This window comes from Mesocricetus auratus, unplaced genomic scaffold (assembly GCF_017639785.1).
Source record: "Mesocricetus auratus isolate SY011 unplaced genomic scaffold, BCM_Maur_2.0 Super-Scaffold_100008, whole genome shotgun sequence".
Classification (NCBI taxonomy): Eukaryota; Metazoa; Chordata; class Mammalia; order Rodentia; family Cricetidae; genus Mesocricetus; species Mesocricetus auratus.
The window spans coordinates 85317605-85337839 of NW_024429192.1; the positions used below are offsets into that span (position 1 = coordinate 85317605).

Consider the following 20235-nt stretch of genomic DNA (forward strand, 5'->3'; position numbering starts at 1 on the left):
AATTTACTCCGGGTAGATTGATTGCTTATATTGACTACTGTTGTGTGCCTGGTACTACACAAGGCATTAAATGAAGGTTGAACAGACCTTGGGTTGTGTCATCATGCCGATGTCTGTCAGGAAGAAGGTAAGTAGCGGTGATTGCGCAGACAGCAATATTTTTAGATCCTTGGGGAGAGGATGTTTTAAAAAAACCCACTGATGAATAAGTTCCGTGGTTCTAGAGCAATCCAGGGCCAGAGCTGAGGACAGATGTTTCAGTGTCTGGATCTCTGTGACTCACTGCATTCCAGAGAACCTGGGGCTGGAGGGTTGAGGAGGCTCAGAGGGGAGGAAATAGATCAGAGAAAGACAATGCAGCTAAAGGGTTGACTTATTCATACATTCTAGGGTTTTTTGAAGATGAATGGAAATTTACTTCGGAAGTGAAGTATGCCAATTTGCCTACAAATAGTTGTTTATTCCTGCATTACAAAGAAATGGGGATGAATGGAACTATGTCGGGGACGCTTCTGGGAACCCAAGAATAGGTGAGCAAGAGCGGCAGCCCAGGGAGCAAGGAGAGAGGCGGGGATGTAGGTGTGTCCTTCAGCAGCTGTGCGATCTGGGTGAGCCGGAACTCAGTTCCGGCTGTCAGTTGTCCTCTTCCTTGCACTGTTGTTAGGAAGCTACATGAAGTGGAGGTGGGAACTGTAAAAGACACAAACGATAAGATGACTAGTAATTCTAAAGTTTTTTTTTTTTTAAATTGTGTGTGAAGGTTTGCCTGAATGTCTGTCTGTGCACCTCATGCATGCAAAGCCTGCAGAGGCCAGAAGAGGGCATCAGATCCCTTAGACCTGGAGTTGCTGGTGGCGGAGAGCTGCCATGTGGATGCTGGGAAGCAAACCCAGGTCATCTGCAAGAGCAGCCGGTGCTCTTAACCACTGAGCCATAGCTCTAGCCCTGACCAGTACTTAAAAAATAGACTAAACGGGATTATATATGTGTTATATAATCTGTGGTTAGAATGGCAATTTTAACCGGAAAGTACCCCCTCCCTTAAATCACTGACAGAAAACATGTTCTCTGTGGAGTGGTCTCATAATCTGAAAAGTCACTACTTATCCAAAGCGCGAATTAATGGTTTCTCTAGTTTACCCTTAAACATGTCATTTTTTGTATATCAAATATTTATTTTGCTGTGCTAAGAAAGATGAGTAGAGTAGTCAAAGATCCATCAAGATGTAAATTAGTGCGCTGGAGAGATGGCTCAGTGCGAACTAGTCAGGTATGTCTTATGTCTGAAACCACTGTCACTAGGAACTTATGTGCCCTGCGGGAGGTGTACAGGTATGTGTTGGGGGTAGTGGGAGCAGAGGGGACCTGGGAGACGGTCACAGCTGGGAAGGCCAAGGCCTGGCAAAGTGACATCAGGTGGCGTGAGGAATCATCAATACTCTGGCATTCTTGGCAGCCTTTCACACCCCATCTTGACAGGGGAGGGTAGAGCTGTCAGAGGTAAACTGAGTCTCAGAAAGCTTCTCTAGGTCACCCCCCCTTTCTCCAGGCCACCTCCCCCTTCAGATCTCCAGAGTCAGGACATCTACAGCCTCTGTCATAGTGTTTTTGTTTATGGGCTATGCTAGGGTCCTTGTTTTGTTTTGTATGTTTGTTAACACAGGCTGGGGTCATCTGAAAAACAGAAACTTCTATGAGAAAATATTTCCATGGGATTGGCTAGTAGGCAAGCTTGCGGCTCCATTTCCTTAATTAGTGATGGATGCGAGAGGGCCAAGTTAACTTTGGGTGATGTCCTCCCTGATCCAGCAAGCCATGGAGAGCAAGCCAGTAAGTCTCATTCCTCTGTGGCCTCTGCTTTAGCTCCTGCCTCGACTTTCCTTCCTGATGGGATGTAAACTGAAGTAAGCCCTTTCTTCCCCAAGTTGTTTTTGGCCATGGTGTTTTATAAAAGCAAGAGAAACCCAAGTAAGACATGGAACCGAAGGCATTGACCTATGCCTGGAGCCTAGTAGCAGCAGGTATTAGCTGGGAGCAGCTGCAGGGGGAGGGCAGCACTTCCATGGTGCCTGCGCTGGGACAAAATGAACAGGCTGCACACTGACCTGAGCACTGGAAACAACCTCCATCAGAGAGCGTGGAGGCAGAAATGGATCAGGATGGGACTGGAAATCTGAGCTGACCTCAGAGGGAAGAAGGTCTCTTTCCAGTGCAGAGATTAAAATAAATAGAAAATGTAAGCACTTGATTGCATAATTCCAATTATATCTAGAATGGGTTTAAAGTGATGTTCAAGAATAATTGGTACATAATTGTGCATATTATGGGGTGCAGTATGACATTTAATAGATACGTAGTGCAGCATGATCATATGAAAGTAATGGCATACCCACAGCCTTTGACATCATGTCTTTGTATTGGGATGTTGTGTACCAATAGACTCCTAATTCAAACATTTGGTCCGGAGGAAGGCAACTTCAGACTCAGGAAGTAAACAAAACCTACAAGGCTTGGGAAGTTCCCGAAACTTACAAGATTCCCAAGGCTGCTACCCAAGGTTACATAAGAAGTAACAAAGGCTGCTGGAAGGAGACTGCCAGCCTGCAGGTCATTCTGGGAGCTCCTGGGATGTAGCTCTTGCTTTTAAGATAAATAATAAAGCAATTGATCTTTTCCATGTAACTGAAAAATGCAGCCTGCCAGCAAAATAACTAACTGAGAAAAGTATCTTGCATGCTTAATCTGTTAATCTGTAAGAAGTTGCTTGGACACGAATGTATGTGGGTTTTTGGAGATAATTTGTTTTTCACCTGTAATGTGTAAAATAATCATGCAAGGGAAATGGGAAACATTTTTTACTTGTATTCATTGTAATCATTCACTTGAAAAATAGAATGTCACCACAGTGTAATTTTTAATCTGATTTAAAGATTTTGCTGGGGCAAATAAGCTGTAAGGGATAAATTAAGAATACACAGAAGGGATCCATCTGGATAGGTAAAAAAAGAGAACGATGGAAGTGAGATACGATAAAAGACCTAAAGGAGTATGTATGTATGTATGTACGTGTGTGTGTGTGTGAGTTTGAGTGTGTGTATGTATGTATGTGTGTGTATGAGTGTGTGTGAGTGTGTGTGTATGTATGTGTGTATGTGTGTATGTATGTGTGTGAGTGTGTATGTATGTGTGTGTATGAGTGTGTATTGTGTATGTGTGTGAGTGTGTGTATGTGTGTGTGTATATATATATATATGTGTATGTGTGTGTGTCTTCCTTTTTCGCCAGCCTCAGGGAGTTAAGTTTGCCCCACTGCCAAGCTCCAAAGAATTGTTTTACACCCTCAGATAGAAAAGTCAATTGAGTGATTAGTCTGCTCAGTTTCATGGCTCCACCTCAATTCCTGAGCTGCTGAAGGCTGGTGGTCCTCATGGCAGCAATACAGCATGGGAACACAGAAACAAATTTTTTTTTGTTTTTTGTTTTTGTTGTTGTTTTATTTTTTTTGCTTTGTTTTGTTGTTTTATTTTGAAGTATTCAATTACCGATGTCAACCATAGTGTCTGTTGGATTCCTGAATGTTCAGGGTTCTTCTGTGCAACTGTACCTGTCAACCACCCTTTCCCCATCCGTGTCCTTCCCTGATGCCCACTCCTGTCCCTCGGTAATGGTTCCACTCTCTGTTGTAGTGAGCTGGAGTTTTTGCTTCCACATATATGTGAGGGTGTGCAGCGTTTGTCTTGTGTCTGATACCTCATTTTATGGACTGCATTTGGGGTGATGTTTTGTGTGACTAGTTCCCGGATATGAGTGTTGTTGATAAGAATACAGACTTGACTGCAGGGTCATGGGTCGGGCTCAGACATACCTGTTTTAAAAGAATGATCCCAGGATACTTATTGTTGCATAGTGACATCCTGCAGATAGATGTCTGAGATCTCAAGATAGCAAGGCGTAGTGGCTTGTTTTTCCATTGCTGTGATAAAACACTGGCCAAAATCATCTTGGGAAGGAAAAGATACATTTGGCTTAGACTTCCAGGTTACAATCTATCAGTAAGTGAAGTCAGGGCAGGAACTCCAGGGAGGTGCTTAAATAAGCTCTGGAGGAAGGCTGCTTGCTAACTCCCTCTCTGACCCAGGCTCAGGCTCGGGCTCATGTTTAGCTATCTTTCTATAGCATCCTTTATTCATCTGCCTAGGGATGGTACCACCCACAGTGGGCTGGGCCCTCTTAGTTTAATCAACCAATTTGATTTGGGCAGTTTCTCGGTTGATGTTTCCTCTTTCCAGATGAATGTAGGTTGTGTCAAATTGACAGCTAGGACAGAGGGTGAAGCCAATTTTTGGTCAGCTTGCTAGTGTTTCTCAGATTATTCTATCCAACCTTGAGAGAAAATCTGTTTGAGGGTGGCAGAGAGTTCCACATATCATAACTTGTCTTTCTTTTCTCTGGTTCAGTGGAACGCCTGACTTAGTCCTCACTTCCTTCTTTGACACTAGGAATCAGAAAACTCATCAGCAGGTATGGTTTAGCCTTCTCGCTATGTAGCCAATGACCATACACTTTGTGGTATAAAACCCTGTGTTATCTCATGTTCTCACAACTATGGAGTTCAGGCATGGCTTAGCTGGATCTGTTCCACAGGCCATAACATGGCCATCAGCAGGATAGCTCTTAGATGGAGCTTGGAGCTCCTCCAGTGTTCCTGGCTGTTGACAGAATCCACTTCCTTCTGGTTATACAACTAGGGGCTCATGGTTCTTATTTTCGGTGGACTGTAGGTCTATAGGGCTATAGGCCATTGGCAGCCAGTTACGTGGCAGATGTGTCTGAGACCAGTGCAGACAGACGTTCTCTCTCTGTATCTCCCTGGGTAGCCATTGCATTCATATAAGGTAGCTGAATGAAGAAAGTGATGTCCTGTCCTCTCTACAGAACAGCTGTGTATTAACCTGCTTAGGCTGTCATGACAAACTGCCTTAGACCACGCTGTTTTTTGCATCATAGATTTTCTTTTTGTTTTTTTACTTTAAAGGTGTGGGTAAGGGGTCCTAATCATCCTTCCAAGGTCCTGGTTGATAGGTTTTCCAATCTCAAGTGGTCAGCACTAAATACGTGTACAAATGAGCAATACTAAATGGACTGAGTTTGTGTGTGTGTGTGTGTGTGTGTGTGTGTGTGTGTGTGTAATAATTAAAGAAGAGGTCATGCATTTGATAGGCAGGGGGGGAGAGGAGGCATGGGAGAAGTTAGAGGGAGGTCAAAATGATGGAAACACACCACTCATGTATGAAATTCTCAGAAAAAGATATGAAGTTAAAACTCACAACCTCCCCAAACAGCACAAGGCTTGTATTCAAGCATTTCAACACATGAGCTTGTGAGAGACAATTACATAGTCAACTTATAAAATTGTCACATCATAGCTGTTGCTGCCTAATGCCATTTCAGAGTCTTAGGCTCAGCCAGTGAGGACCAGTTTGTGAACAATGAGCATCCTTCTTCTCAGGAGAGCAAATGCCTTTCTGGAAGCTCCCAGAAGATCACAGCTTAGCCTCCATGCATGCCAGTTAGAGATTTTGGTGTATCCATAGTCACTGACTTTGTTTTAGCTGAAAGAACAAAGTATTTTCCTGGGAAAACACAGCATTCCCTCCAAGAGTTCATTGTAGAAATAGCCTTGTTTGGTTGAGGTCTCACCACGTTGCTTAGGCTTCAAACTTGAAATCCTTCTGCCTTGGTCTCCAGAGCCCTGGGGTTTCAGGACTGTTGTCACCACCTCTGGTTTAGTGGCAACACTTTTAAAATTGGTGTTTGAAAGTCTGATGGCTGTGTACTCTTTGTTTACTCCTTTGCAAACTAAGTTTGAACTAGGACACCCTCAGGGTCCTTTCCAGTTTTCACGCCTCATGTTCTATCAGTCTCATCCTTACCAGTGTGTTAGGAGATGGCTCGGCAGTAAACAGAGACATCACCACCACCACCACCACCACCACCACCACCACCACCACCACCACCACCATTTTTATTTTGTAAACAGTGATATTATTAGCACGCTACCTTGGATAGCCAAATTGTATTCCATAATTGTTATGCCCAGCCCCAAAGTGTTAAATCAATTTCTGTAATTTCTCCTTAAGCATATGCAGGTCAAGCAGAGTTTTTCATTTCAAAGACTAAGAAATGACAGACTGGTGGCTGCTGTGCAAGGGAAGGAGCCTTTCCGTGCCACCTAGTGTCACTGTGGTGTGGAGTCTTTGCCACTTTTGTAATGCACATCCGATCCTGCTAGGTCATTGCTCCGTGACAGTTATTGTCAATTAGGAAACGAGATAACTATTTAAAAGTTATCTCTGTTGTCCAGTCTGCCAGGGTGCTTAGGGTCAGGGCTTTAAAAAATCGTTTTGATAAAAACAGGAGCCTAGGGACTCGGTGATAAAATCTAAGCTTTCGGGTCAGGAGGAAGAAGCAATCAGCTTTTGCTGTTTAATTAGGAAGACACAAATTTAATGAATGCAGAGTGTGGTCTCCCTTTGAACATGTCTGATCAGCACACAGGAAGCCCTATGCAAAATGTGGCTAATGAACTATAGTAGATGGGCTGGGACTAGTGTCCGGCTCAGGGCTAGACAATGAACCCCAGAGACAAACGGCAGCCTGAGATGCAGGCACTCAGACTCACACATGCGTGTGTTAACAGTGCGCATCCACCGCTGTCTGTTTTCACGGTCCACATGCAACGGCTGGAGACCAAGAGTACACTTGGACTGATTAAGAAAAAGCAAAAAAAGAATCACTGTCATTCTGACCCTGAGTCGCAATTGAGCTCTGCAAACAAGCAGAGTCACAAACTGCAGGGCGGAAGGTCCCAGCAGTTGTCTGCTGACCCCGGAAAAGAATGATAAACTCAGACTGTGTAGCACACTGACCACAGCGAAGCTCAGAGACAAACTGTGTGACTTTAAGATACTTTATTTCTCCCATAGAAGTGTGTTTCAGTCACTCTTAGAAGGGACACCCACCACACACACAGCAGGAGTGGGGGAGGGGTGCACCCTCCTGGACCCTGATTAGGCACAAACCACACCCAAACACCTATTTTCTCAGAGAGATCCTTTATCAAGCACGGAAGAAAAGTAAAGTGGCCGATTTCCTACTCAGGCAGAACACAGCAGCGAATGATCTTACAGGTGGGTGTGATTTTTAAGAGGAAAACGGGAGGTTTGTGTTACAGTGGGCTGTACAGGTGGGTGTGATTTTTTAAGAGGAAAACAGGAGGTCTGTGTTACTGTGGGCTGGGATGCCCTGGAATGTTTGGATTGCTCATGTTAACTAGGGCAGCCAAAGGGGGCTTTTGGTTGCTGGACTTCAGTGATCACCTGAAGTCCTAATGTCTTAGGAATAAGTCTGGCATAAGAAAGTGTGCAAATTAAAGAATATACTTCTGTGACTCATTTTAGGGATGTAATCTATGGTTTACCAGAGAAAGGGAAAGAGGAAGGTCAGGCCTGCCATTCTCCCAACCTGCCAGAACCCTTCACTCTTTACTGGTGGTGCAAAATATAGCAGATTAGGGGCTGGGGGAGTTTGAAAATAGTATGTGAGGTTGTCACGGTTTTCCTTGCTTTTTTGTTGTTTTTGATTCTGCTCAGGGTCTTCCTGTGTAGCTCTGATGGGTCTGGAACTTGCCATATAGACCAGGGTGGTCTCTGCCTCCCCAGAACTGTGCCACAGCCCTCAGTGGCTCCATAGCTCTTTAAAATTTTATTTTGATTTTTTGAGACAGGGTTTATCTGTAACTTTGGTGGCTGTCCTAGAACTCCATCAGTAGACCAGGCTGGTCTTGAACTCAGAGATCAGCCTGTCTCTGCCTCCCAAGTACTACCACCCAGTTTTCGAAAATCCCATCACTCCAGGATGGAAGCATCCTTTCGCTACCTCGGCGCAGAGCTCTGCAGTTGTTCCTTGTATGACTTCTCTTCACTGAACAGCAGCCTCTTAGGGCCAAGGATGAAGGAACTCAATGCCCTGTCATTCATGAAAGGCGGTGTTTCATAACTGTGTTGCTAGACATCAGTCAATCCACTAGCTTGTGACTCTTCCTAGAGTCAAATGCAAGAAACCAAGCTCCCTCTGATGTCTTCAAGACATCCCATGGTTTGACTACTGGGGGATGGACAGACCCCCAGGAACAGCAGGATAAAAAGCAGTGAGGGGGTACCTGCCAAAGTATGCCCCTAGAGAACACACCATGTGCAACAGAGTTAGTGCAAGACGTTTATTGGGGGAGGGGGAAGGGGGCTGCAAGGGCAAAAGGGAGTAGGGACTTGAGAGAGGCAGACAGACAGACAGACAGACAGACAGAACAAGCAAGAGAGGAACGAGAAGAGGCAAGAAAGGCAAGAGAAACGAGAGGGGACTGTGACAGACGGACACTTTGAAGGATGCATCCGTCGTGTAGCTGTCTGTGGAAAGGCACCTGGAGGCAGGTGATGCTTGAACTGCCTCTGAGGCTGAAGTCACACAGCCTGCCATTTCATCCTTTAGAGCAGATGTGCATCTAAGTTAAAAAAACACCCTTTCCATACCAGCTCCAGCAGCCCCAACATGCTAGGCTCAGCCATGAGCCCAGTGTGCCAATTAAAGAGATGAGCAACGGCAGCGAATGAGAGGTATTTATTCAGCGCACCCACGTTGGGACACCCCCTCCCCCAAGTCCATCTCTGGGTGCTGACTTGAACTTTAGGTTTGAATGGAGGGGAAACTGGTGCAGGAGCAAGGGGTGTGGATAAGTCAGCAGAACTGATCAGCGTGTAGTCCCACTCAACAATGTCTGAATGCCTGTCCTGTGAGGACCTCCTCCCTTCTCCACTACCTTCCAGCAAGGATTGCGTGTAGACATAGTTGTGCAAAAATCCCACAGTCTGAGTCTTTCTTGAGAGGAGCACACACCTGTAGCGAGTGTTTCTGTCACGCCAGGTCCTGCCACCCCTCAACCCCAAATGAACACACGAACACTACATTAATTATAAAACCATTGGCTGATGGCTAGGGCTTCTTACTGGCTAATTCTCTCTTAATTATTAACCCATAACTACTAATCTGTGTATTTCTACATGGCCTTATCTTACCAGAGAATGCCTGGTGCATCTCATCTTCCTGCTCCCTACATGGTGTCCCTCTCGAGGCTCTCTCTCCTTCTTCTCTCCCCAGTATCCTCGTTATCTCCTAGCCCCGCCCATCTTCCTTCATCTACTGGCCAAACAGTATTTTGTTTGTCAACCAATAAGAGAAACATATGTACAGAAGGACATCCACCATCCCACACCTTTGCCTAATAAATTCCCTCCTCTGTGTCCTGGAGGTAGCTTGTAGAGGTCACAATCTGATTTGTTTATGATGTCCTCAGCCTTTGCCTATGGGTAATACCATCACACTTTCTTCCAGGCTGTAGGAAGCCTGCATGGATCAACTACAGACTTAGGAACTCTGAGTTGAGAGGCTGGCCTAGGCCAGGCTTAGAGGGTCACAGATGGCTGCACTCTGTTCTCTCACTGGGTCCCACTTGGGCTGTAAGGCCAGCATCTCAGAACTCTTCCTACCTTAATGGCTGCATTTTCATCCTGTGAGTGAAATCCCACAGGAGGATGGGGGCTGAGCACAGGGCTTGCAGTCTCACGCTGCCAGGTCAACCCCAGGATTGAGTCAGGGTCACCTGGTGTTGTTCTGTGCCGGGGTGATGGTTGGGGTGAGGGCCTTGAAAAGTTTCTGCACCCTGTAAGCCTCTCCTCCGATGCAGCAATCCAAATCAGACCAAATCAAACCCAATTGGAAAAAACCCACGTTTAATGGATACAGCGCTCCTGGATGTTTTTCCAATCCCTCCCTCCCCAGGAGATGGGAAAGAGAAACCAGAAAACCACACAGTCTGTATTCTGGGGGACAGTTTAAACACCCTGTGGGAGTTGTCTTGAGCATCTATGGGGGAGGGATCATCATTTGGCGGGCTTTCTGAGATGCAGCAGGGTTTGGAGGGGACATTCCAGACTCTTTGGGTATATGGATGGCAGGGGTTGGGGTGAAGTTTCCACCAGAACAGGCCTGTCCTTTGTACTGGTCATGTCCAGCGCCCCCCCAGTATGATAAGGGTCTGACAGGCAGGCAGCCTTCCAGTATCTCTGTGCCAGAAGATGTGATGCTAGCTAGCAGTAAAAGCATGTCAGGTGGAGAGAGGCTGCACAACAAAGGGACAATTTTTTTCTTGTCTGGGGACAAGGGACCCACATTTGCACTTAGTGACCACTGACTCCAGCAGTCTACCAGCACTGTCCTGTGGGCCGGTTGCCCTCTGCTGGGCAGACTGGAAATAGCTATGCCAAGAATTTCGAAATCACCTGGGGCATGGTAGAGCACCCTTTTAGTCTCTGCAGTTCGATGGCTGATGCAGGGAGATCTCTGTGAGTTGGAGACCAGCTTGATCTATATTATGAGTTCCAAGACAGTGAGGACTACAAAGTGAGGAGAGAGAGAGAGAGAGAGAGAGAGAGAGAGAGAGAGAGAGAGAGAGAGAGAGAGAGAGAGAGAGAGAATTTCAAAACCCCATTTGAAACCACAATTTATACAACGATTTTCTTCTTCAGGAATGCTGAAGTCTGGAAAATATTTCTGTAATGATTGGAAATTATGAATAATTTAACAATTTAATAACTTAACCTTTGCACTGCTACATCTATAGCAGACTGTCTTTTTGGTAGTGATGGCAGTAAAACCCTAGGGGGAAAATGCCATTGAAATTAGAAGAATTTTGTTCTCTTGTCCTGGTGTGTATGTGTGTGTGTGTATGTGTGTGTTTTGGATGTGCCAATTGGGAGTGTGTTTTGTATGTGGGGTGTCTGGTGTGATGTGGTGTGGGTTTGTGTGTGGTGTGTGTGGTATGTGTGTTGTGATGTGGAGTGTATGTGATGTGGTGTCTATGTATGTGTTGTGTGTATGTATTTGTGTGTGGTGTGTGTTGTATATATGTGATAGTCATAGTGGTGATTCACAAACATAAGGTGGAATTTGAGGTTACATCACACACATGCAGAAGCGTTAATCATACAACCTAAGCCTCTGTCTATACATAACGGTATGTACTTATGTCTGTCTGTCTGTCAAGTTGACATAAAAACTAGACATACATAGGATGAGGGACTCTCAGCCAAGGGGTTGTCTTCATCAGATTGGCCTGCAGACATTCCTATGGGGCATTTTCTTGATTGCTGTTGATGTGGGAGGGCCATTTCTGGGCTGGTGATGGTTCTGTGTTCTATAAAAAAAAGCAGGCTGAGGCCAGGTGTTGGTGGCGTACGCCATTAATCCCAGCACTTGGGAGGCAGAGGCAGGCGGATCTCTGTGAGTTCGAGACCAGCCTGGTCTACAGAGCTAGTTCCAGGACAGCCTCCAAAGCTACACAGAGAAACCCTGTCTCAAAAAATCAAAAAAAAAAAAAAAAGGCAGGCTGAGCAAACCATGATGAGCAAACCAGCAAGCAACATTTCTCCATGGTCTCTGCTTCAGTTCCTTCATCTAGATCCATGCCTTGGCTTCCCTTACTAAGAGACTGTAACCTGTAAGTCAAGCAAACCCTCTCCTTCACAAGTTACTTTTGGTCATGGTGTTCATCGTAACACCAGAAAGCCAGCTACACAGACTAACTGAACTTTAGAAACCGGGACCACCATTTTTCATTCCTCCCTTTCTATATCCTGTGTGGTATCTGGGCCCTGCAGCCATTTATAATGTTGGAAGACAGGAAGGCCATTTCAACAAAACTATGCATGCTGCTCATGTCCTAAACTGTTCTGGAAAGAGAACCAAAGCTCAGCAATTATGTGGCCCACTCCAACATCACCCAGGGCAGGCCTACAATCAGTGATTGACAATCCACCAATATTTACTGGCCTTCTCCCATGGGCTGAATGAGTACCAGGACAGATGCTTACCAACTAGAATTCAGTGAGCTTAGCCAAACAGATGAAAGAATACGTAAGCAAATTCACATTGTGGTGTGAGTCCTACAGGCATACTGCTGTGGGCTTTCCCAGAAAGTTCTACCTTAGGGGCATCAGGGAAGGGCCTACAAAAGGACAGAAGGCACCCTGTCTATGCCAACACACTTTCAGTTTGGGGATGTTAGTCACGCAATGTTTTTCTTGTCTTTTTAAAAAGTATGTATATGCACGTGTTTGTGTACCGTGTGCACATAAATACAGGTGTTTGCAAAAGCCAGAGGTATTGTAGTCCCTGGAATTGAAGTTGCAGGAAGCTGTGAGCCACATGAAATGGATGGTAGGGACCAAACTGAAATCCTCTGGAAGAGCAGTATGTGCTCTTAATGAATAAGCTATTCCTCTCTAACCCCTAGTCTTTTTATTTTATATGTGTACCACATGTGTGCAGTACCTTTGGGTGCCAGAAGAGGGCAGCAAAGTCTGCAGCTACAGTTACAGGTGGCTATAAGTTACTCTGTCGGTGCTTGGTACCAAACCCAGGTCTTCAGTGAGAACAATAAGCACTTTTAATTACGGAGCCGTGTCTCCAGACCTTAGTTTTTCCTCATTATTATTATTATTATTATTATTATTATTATTATTATTATTATTATTTGGTTTTTGGAAACAAGGTTTCTCTGACTGTCCTGGAACTCACTCTGTATACCAGGCTGACCTTGAACTCACTGAGATCTGCTTACCTCTGCCTCCCGAGTGCTGGGATTAAAGGCATGTGCCACCACTACCAGGCCCTCATTATTATTTTTAATGTCAAGATAAAATGCATACTGGACAACCACTTTGCCACTGAACTACATATCTATCAGCTACTTGGTGATACCAACAGGGGACTTTGCAATCAACCAGAGACTGGAAATAATTTTTGTTTTTAAAGAAACTACATTATTTTGCTAATAAAGAAGAGCAAAGTGGATTACTAGGAGGCTTTGGTAAATTTAAATTCACTAGAGGAGCTGGACAGCAAGGAAAGCTTAATTTCAGCTTGGTTAAACATAACAGAATTGCAATAGTGAAATCATTATGCTAATTTAATTAAAATGTAAAGGGAAAAACAAACATGGTAGCGAAAATAGTACCTACTCACATAAGCTAATGAGTTTCGACTTGAACATTCTTTTTTTTTTCCAGACTGGAACTAGAATTGAATTAGAGTTCTCATCTGTATCACATCAAATGGTTAACCTGCCTTTTTAAATTCCAGACACATTATAGAATTGCACATCTTAAAAGTTTTAGAAAAATAGAAAATGAAACTGATTTGTTTGTAAAATCTCAGAATGGGGAAAGATTGTTTAAGTTCAAAAAAGTAACAGTAACAGAAAAGTTTGGCAACTTTAATTTATAAAATAAACATTCCACTATGTAAGATTTAAGAAATCATTGAAATAAAAGGCAAAGTATAGCCCGTGAACTAGTTATAACAACAGTCTAATTTTCTTAAGAAATCTTTTATTTTTTGTGAATTATTTATTTATTTATTTATTTACTTATTTGGTTTTTGGAAACAGGGTTTCTCTGTGTAGCCCTGGTTGTCCTGGAACTTGCTCTGTGGACCAGCCTGGCTTCTAACTAATAGAGTTCTTCCTGCCTCTGCCTCCTGAGTGCTGGCATTAAAGGCATGTACCACCACCTCCTGGATAACTTAAGAAATCTTTTAAAAGGGATTTAAAAAATTATTTATCTTTTTATGCTTATAGATGTTTTACAGGCAAGCATTTGTATGCACTATGTGCATGCAATACTGGTGGAAACCAGAAGAAGGCGTCTGATCCCCTAGAACTAGCGCTCCAGATGGTTACAAGCCTTTATGTAGCTACTGGGAACTGAACCCAGGTCCTCTGCAAGAACAGCCAGTTCTCTTAACTGCTGGCCATCTCTCCATCTTCCCCCTCATCATAATGTCATAATGTTTCTGTCAGTGTTCACTGACCTCAAGAGAAATAGTTCTCCTATATATGTATGTTTGTGTTTGAAAATTCATGTATGTGTATTTGTGCTCTATAACATAAGGAAAACTATAACATAAAATGAAAAGTAGGGAATCTGAGACAATAGGAAAACTAGGTTGAATATATCAGGCTTCCTCTAAAGACCTCTGTGCACTACACGTTATTATAATATATATATAAATTTCTGTCAGGCTTTCCTATAATAAGTGTATTTTATTTTACCATAAGCGTATAGAAAATGATATAAAAGAACAGACCCTTAGGTAGTATTTTACTTACAGCCTTAAATTAATGCCATATTCTCAAGGGACTCATTTGTAATTCAAATAACATTAAAAAAAAAAGAATGGAGCCACTTTTATTTTCCTGATGCTTCGGCTGTGGCAAACATAATTGCCTGGGGGGATTTGCCTTCTGTCTTGGGACAGAATTTTATGAGTTTTGCATTATTTCCCACCAGAAACCAAAGGCAGCGCTGTCTCCAACGTAAGGAGAAGCAGCCCTGCAGGGGACACCTCAGTGTGTCCATCATGGAGGAAGTACGCTCTGCTGGGTTGCAGGCTGTTAATCACGAATGGTACTCTGGGTTACAAATGGACAGCAAGAATACAAGGCGAAGTTCGTGTAGATCCACACCAAGAGTAAATCCCATGCAGGAGTCCACACGGGAGGGAGGAGGCATGGACAGTGTTTCAAAACTGCCGTCAGCACCCAGTGAAGGAAAGGGATGACCGGGCAGCGGCTATGAGACACTGTCAGAGCTCCGAAGTGTGCTTCTGGCTTCTGGTGTTGAGTTTTGCGTTCCTTTCCTTGACTGGGGGCGGGGGGAGTGGTGTGACTTCTCGGTAGTGCCAGGTTGCTGGTGGCAGAGGGATGGGGACCAGAGCCCCTGCACACCGGAAACACTGCCCTAGGAGCTTGCTGCTCCCTTGTTGATTGGGGATGTCTCCACTGCAAACCGACACGGGTCAGGGCCAGAGGCCCACAAGCAACATGGGCCTGATGCAGCATTCCAGATGCAAGGGAGTTCTTCTGAGAATGCACACTTCGTCTTTTATGTTCTTTCAAATCCTGACTGCGTGTTTTAAAAACCAGGGCTGGAGGGATGGGTCCGTGGGTAAAGTGTGCTGGGAGTTTGGGTTCTCGGGGCCCACACACAGCCCAGAGGGAAGGGGAGAAACAGAATGGATTGGTACCATTTCAAAGTCAGTTTAGGTTCAGGAGCAGATAGATGATCAGCTGGACCCCGGCTGACAGCCCTCGAAACTGCTACCCGCCTCCCCAGTGTTGCTTCTCTAGCTACACCCAACCTCCCACCAAAAACTTAGATTAGAAGACTATCAGCAGTCAAGTGCAAATATGGCTGGGTTATGTGCCTGATAAGCTTTCAGATAAACAGGTTATAAATCGTGGAGATGAATCCACACGCAGTTTCTCTGGAGGAAAGGTAAATGTAAGTGGCATAAGGGAATCTATGATCTAGGTGATGTGCGAGATTGTATCCTCCTGATTACTCAGCTAAGGAGGGAAGAAGGAAGGGGTGGTATTAGGGTTCAACTCTGCTCAGTCAGCAAGCCTGCCCTGCTTGACTGATGCCCAACTCTGAAAAGTTGCAAAGTAAACCACCTTGCCTTCCCTAACCCGGGGTTCCAGTACTCTTAGAGGGCCTTTGTTTCTCACAGTGATATGTAGGAATCTGTAATTCCTGCTCCCCCTATGGGGGATGGGAGGCTGAGTCAGGAGAATCCCTGGACATCAGTGGGCCAGCTAAACTGACCTGCACAGCAGTGGACAAGGAGGGAGCCTTACACAAGGAGGAAGGCCAAGAGTGACACTTGAGGCTGTCTTCTGACCTCCATGGTGGAGCCTCTGGGGAACTGGGCCAACCTGGAAAACAGGGACTGGCCCCTTTAAGAGAGGCTGCTCCTTGCTCCGGGGTTCTATACCATCGCCCAAAGATTGTTGTAAAGTCTAGAGATTTCGAACAGCCCAAGGTGTGTGTGTGTGTGTCTGTGTGTGTGTGTCTGTGTGTGTGCATGGGGGGTGATGGAAAGGGAGGGTCCTGGGAGCCTATAAAAGTCCTACCTAGAGCCTTTTGGTGGGCTCCCACTTCTGTGGTCCCTCCAATCCCTGTGATGGAAGCTGTTTGTCCTCTCCCTCCCTCCCTCCCTCGCTCTTGCTCTCTTGCTCTGACTGTTGTTTCTTCAATTGGGTGTTTGCATCCCTGCTATCTCTGTCATTTTTGATCACCACCTCTTATCCAAACCCCCCCTAATGTCCATACATGCACTGGGTGGCATGTGTGAACGGACACTCACACTTACATAAATGAACATGCATACATACATACTACACACATATCACACACACAACACCATACACACAACTTGCATAAATACACTTCATAACGGTTGTTAAGTGTACGGCTCAGCAGTGTTAAGAGCATTTGCATCATCATGCACCCTTCACCCTGTCCACCCACTGAACCCTTTTCATCTTAGGAGTTAGACTCTCTGTACTCACATGAAACTTCAACTTTCAGTTCTTCATGCCCTACCCCACCCCTGTAATCATGATCCTATTTCTGTTAACTGGACATTTGGCTACTCGAGACACTCCATCTCCCTCCCACCCAAGACAGCATATCTCTGTGTAGCCATGGCTGTCCTGGAACTCACTGTAGATCAGGATAGCCTCAGACTCGGAGATCCACCTGCCTCTGCCTCCCAAGAGTTGAGACTAAAGGTGTGAGCCACCATGCCTGGTTTCCATTTTTCATTTCTGATGACTGGACTATGTCCTCTGGTATAACATCCTTAGGTCCATCCATGTAACCACATGCGTCTGAATTTCTTTCTTGAAGGCTGAATAATATTACGTTGTGTGAATACAGCACATTTCCTTCCTTCCTTCCTTTCTTTCTTTCTTCAAGATAGGGTTTTTCTGTGAATCAGTCCTGGCTGTCCTGGAACACACTCTGTAGACCAGGCTGGCCTTGAACTCACAGACATCACGATACCTCTGCTTCCTGAGTACTGGACTTAAAGGAGTTCGCCACCACCGCCTGGCTAGCACATTTTCTTTATCTACTTAGACATAGTTACTGGGCTGCCCACATTCCTGTTCTATACCCCTAGCCTCTAGCCTCCAGCATAGCCTTTGATGCTCTCTGTACCATGTCTTCTTGAGCTCTCTCCCCTCTTACAAGCTCTGATGGCTGTGTCTAGTGAGCTGGGCTCAAGTTGACTGTCTGCCATCACCAGGATTCTCTCTGTTTTTCTTAAGCCCTGGAGTATTTGGAGACTTAAAGGCCCAAAGACAATTCCAATCAACAGAGAATGGGAACCAGAGAAAAAGAAATCAAAGCTCAGCCTGATAACTTTGAGATAACCACCCCAAGAGGCCATTTATGAGCTTCTTGGGTGCCCTCATGGCATTGTATGAGTGTGAGCCTATGCCTTCAGCAATGCTCTGGGTATTACATGTTTTCTTCTCCTGTCTGTCTTAGTCTGTTCTATTGCTGTGAAGAGACACCACGGCCATGGCAACTCCTATAAAAGAAAACTTTTAACTGGGGGCTGGCTTACAGTTTGGTCCATTATCATCATGGTGGGTTACACGGCAGCATGCAGGCAGACATAGTCTGGAGAAGTAGCTGAGAGTTCTACATCCTGATGTGTAGTAAGCGGGGGTGGGGTGAGGGTTGGGGTTTGGCTTTTGAAACCTCCAAGCCCACCACCCCAGTGACACATCCCCTCTAACAAGACCACACCTCCTAACTTTTCCCAGCACTCCACCAACTGTGAACTAGGGCATTCAAATATATGAGCGTATAGGGGCTATGACCACCGGAACTCTTACAAAGGAGAACATTTAGGTGGGGCTGGCTTACAGTTCAGAGGTTCAGTTCATTGTCATCATGGTGGGACATAGTGGCACATGGGCAGACACGGTGTTGGAGAAGGAGCTGAGAGTTCTACATCTTGATCCGCAGGCAGCAGAAGCCACTGTGTCACACTGGTCAGACTTGAGCTTATAAGACCTCAAAGCTGGCCTCCACTGTGACACTCCAACAAAGCCACACCCACTCCAAGGCCACACCTCCTAATAGTGCCATTGGCTATGGGCCAAACATTCACACACAAGAGTCCTCTCAAACTGTCTTACTGTTTTAATTTCATGGTACCTGCTTCCTCGGATCACCTCCCAAAACAAACCACCTGTATCCACGACCCATGAAACTCTGCTCTAGGAGTTGCGGCTTATTTTGGAATAGCTACTAGGCTATTCTGAGACGATACCCAGGCAGGATCAGACTTAAAGCAAACCAATCAGTCAGTCAATCAATCAGTCAGACAAACAAAGAAACAAACAGCAAAACCAACACGACTTTCCATTTCTGCTTTTCCAATCAAAAATGGAAAATCTCAGTAGGATTACGATTGTTCTGTCTGGATTGGCTATGCACAGCCCTTTCTGAGTTACCATTTGTAGCCATTAATCTTCATTGTCAACTCAACAATTTGAAGCTACCTAGGAGATGGGTGAGAATCCAAAAGTGTCTATGAGGACATCGCTGGGGAGGACTCTCTGAGGGGGCGGATGTACCTTGAGTGTGTGATTAGCACCAATCTGTCTATGGACTAGGGACCTACCAGGATCAAAGGGAGAACAAAGAGAAAGTCAGCAAAATGTTGGCATCCCGTCTGTTTCCTGGCAGATCCCAAGGAGTCACCGCTATGTGCTGTTAGCTGTTCATGCTCCCAGGAGCTCAGTGCCTTGCCTTGTGCTGCTATGGAGACAGGTAGGTGCAGGCTTGGAATAAAGTGTGGGACTTTCTAAGGGGGCATTCGGTTGGCTGGGCAGTTGGCTGTGAGATCCACAGGGTGCTGACAAGGCAAGGGGGAAGGACTCAGTCACTTTGTCCTGGGAAGACAAGCCTAAGGAGAAATGCGGTGAGAAGCCGCTACATGCCATCTGGAGTGTGGGGATATCCCTGAAACTGGAAATGGCGCCCTGACAGGGCTCAAGGAAGAGGCTAATCAGAGTTTCTCTAGTTTGATGGACACCATTAGGAGACATGGTCGGCTTGTCGGGGTGTGCTTCCCTGGAGGAAGTAGGGGTGGCCTGAGGAGGGAGCTGTTAGGACCCCATTCCTTCAACCTCCGAGACTCCAGGCGTCACAGAACACCCTAATTGGAAAGTAAAGGGAGCGAAAGAGGCTGTTCTATTTAAGTTTAGGTCAGGCTTGCAGTTTGTGAGCCAGGGGAGGGGAGTGGGGAAGGCTTAAATGAAATGAGATTAAAGTTTGATTTAGATTGGACTGGACTTTGTAATAACGGCAAGTCAAACTGCTTGTTAACACCCGAAGGTGACAGGAAAAGCGATAAAATGTGCCCTAGATTCTTCCAAAAGAAAAGGGAGGCCACATAGAATAATTTAAAAAGGCAGCTGTGTGAAAAGTGCGCTTTCATGATTTCCCTTCACTACATAGTCCAGTTAGTACAAAAATTCAGCTTGTATAAATGTTGCTCAGTACAGCAGTGCTTGGGTGGGGGAGGGAGCCCGCTTTCCCATACTCCCGACTCGCAAGAGAGGAAGCAAGCGACCAAGCAAGCGAGCACAGCCAGCAGCACCAGCATCGTAATTCTCAGTCTGCCCCAAGCCTTGTGAACTAGAGGCCACTGAAGACCTGGTTTGTCTCAGGCTTCGCAGGTGCGCCTCTTTCAGGCGATCTGGAAGGGCCACAGCGAAGTCCTGCGTTCATGTTCACGTTTACTTCTGAGGGAAGCTGTCAATTACAAAGCAGAAATAAGCTTGCTTTGAGACAAGAGCCGCCTGTTTTCCCAACAACCCTTTCAGGGGCAAGTGGCTGGTGATCTATGCCTTTAACCCTAGCCCTCAGGCAGAGGCAGGGGGATGTCTTGTGAGTTTCAAGCCAGTCAGGGCTACATAGCGAGACACTGTCTCAAACAAAAAGAAACCGCCTCCCCACCCCCACTCCCTACCCCATCCCAACGCGCACACAACCACACACACCAAACCCTTTCAGCCCTTTCAGAAACCACTTTGGTTTCCCTTTCATTCCTTCCAAGTTCTCCCGCTGGATCTCAGTTCTTCCTGCTGCACACAATTAGAGTGGGCCACAGCAGATCCCACTCGTGGGAGTCTGGACCCTAGGTCGGCGACCTCAGGCTACCTCTCTTTTCCCTGGGGTCTGAGGCTGGATGCCC

General features: G+C 45.6%; 1 long non-coding RNA gene across 1 annotated transcript; it reads right to left on the minus strand.

Annotated features, from left to right (window-relative positions):
• Window positions 1-448: 448 nt before the first annotated feature.
• Window positions 449-19984, minus strand: LOC121142047. The gene is made up of 3 exons (XR_005879070.1): window positions 17895-19984; window positions 3866-4000; window positions 449-690 (listed from the first exon to the last, which is right to left on the minus strand). It is a non-coding gene; the product is annotated as an uncharacterized LOC121142047 (long non-coding RNA).
• Window positions 19985-20235: the final 251 nt, after the last annotated feature.